Source organism: Amblyomma maculatum, chromosome 11, assembly GCF_055883805.1.
Source record: "Amblyomma maculatum isolate TAMU_Amacu chromosome 11, ASM5588380v1, whole genome shotgun sequence".
Classification (NCBI taxonomy): Eukaryota; Metazoa; Arthropoda; class Arachnida; order Ixodida; family Ixodidae; genus Amblyomma; species Amblyomma maculatum.
Window position 1 is genome coordinate 115273274 of NC_139354.1, and position 1899 is coordinate 115275172.

At 46.6% G+C, this 1899-nt stretch overlaps 1 non-coding gene across 1 annotated transcript; it reads left to right on the forward strand.

The window, feature by feature from the left end:
* The first annotated feature begins 1625 nt into the window (after positions 1 to 1625).
* On the forward strand, positions 1626 to 1698 carry TRNAA-AGC (transfer RNA alanine (anticodon AGC)). The gene has a single exon. It is a non-coding gene; the product is annotated as a tRNA-Ala (tRNA).
* The last annotated feature ends 201 nt before the right edge of the window (positions 1699 to 1899 follow it).

Below are 1899 nucleotides of genomic sequence, written 5' to 3' on the forward strand. Positions count from 1 at the left end.
TTTAATTCCCTAATGTCGGGAAAAAGCAATGTTTTTCAACAGTGTACTGTACGACAACAGTCGAATTCAGCACGCGCTTATCAATGAAGTCGTACATATTGTAAACGGTAGAAATCAAGATTTGGATTTGGTCGACCACTCACTCATTAAAACCTCATAAAATCTTCATGCACTTTCTAAATGCCGAAATTTCTTGGCACATCCATCGAATGCTCAGAAATAATCCTCCGACATATAACGCGGAGCGAGAAGCGCCAGAGCCGAAAGCCTGCGCAGTAGGATGGACACCCGGACGATTTCTGCGCGGTTGCAGCCGGGGCAATCCAATGGCGGATGACCATCGCTATAGCAAATCAAGAGCGCACAATAATCCACTGCACGACAGCGCGCACCACCAACCCCATTCACGCAGAGAAGGAAGCTATTGCGCTAGCTCCAGCTACCAAACCATTTATGGAAGCTCCGCTTCAGAGGGACTACTTTTGATATGCACTTTTCGGCTGCTTATGGATTGCCGGGCCACCTAGAAACGCTCATTATTAGCTTTCTGTTATTGCCGGCATTGCCTCCTGGAAACCACTTCTTTGAAAACGATAGGTTCCACTGCTTCCCTCCGTAGGTTCTCCGCCGTGTGCGCGTGTTTGACCTTGGATCGAGGCGAACCCACGTGGCAGCTAAGGCGTCACTCAACCGCCTCGCGTCTCCGCTAAAACCGAGGTAACCACACGCTCGTCTCTGCCTAGTCACGTGACAACCATGACTGCGGTCGATCGGAGCTTTCGCTGGTGTCATGGCTTTCGCTTTTTCTAGATAGCCGCCACTGCCCTTATCCTCTGCGAACGGATCGCATCACCTCTCCGCAATTGTACGACAGCCGTCATCATGAATGATCCAGGCGAGACGACTCGTGAACTGTCGGCGTCTCAGCTGTAGCGAATGCGATCATCCCGTAAGTGCAGCTCGCCAAGAGGCTGCCGAGCAGAGACAAAGAAAGCAAAACGTGACGCTGCTTTCGCTTTGGTAGCGTAGGTTTTGCAGGGTGAAACATTTGCCTGGTATTTTCTTTCTTCTATTTAACCTTATTTAGCTCTCCACGGGAGCTAAAAAATTTTTGTTGCTGCAAATTTTCAACTTATTTTATTTTTGAGGTAGTTGTGCATTTATAAACAATCTGAAACTTTGCAACTTAGGCACAGGTTCTTTTAATGGCCACGGGCGCCACCATATTCTTAAACATCCGAATTTTGACCAATCAAAACGTCTTTACTTTTGTACATGGACCCTATGGAAACTATCGCAACTGCTAATAGAGGTCTGCCTTGAACAACCTCGTGGTAGGTGTCTGCAGGTTCAGTTTTGTATATTCGCTCTTTTAGATAATAATCCAACTTTTCTTCTTTCTACTGCACATTTTCTATTCAGGACGCGACTTTCAGACTGAAAGACGCTCCTTCAAAGCGGAAAAGTAAGCGCTCATGAAAATGCATTTCAGCGCTACTCAAGGTTCCGGTCGCAACCAGTTTATCCGAGATTTTTCAGTTGGAGTTGTTCAACCTAGTTTTTTTTTTTTCCCCCACTCTGCTTCCAGCTCTTGGCGTGGTCTCGTTACCATGACGAGAATAACTGGGGGTGTAGCTCAGATGGTAGAGCGCTCGCTTAGCATGCGAGAGGTACTGGGATCGATACCCAGCACCTCCACGGACTTTTTTGTTTTTCATCTTCGATCACTTGTCTGGAAACAAGGTGTTCCTGTTTTTCCAAGACTTGCAGACTTGCGACATCACTGCATACTGGTGTGTTATAGTTCCGCTAAGAAGAGAAAAAGCGTCGTGTATTTTATTTCCTTCGGTTTTTTATATATGAAATGTCAAAACGTACCACACGCAAAACAATGCGCCG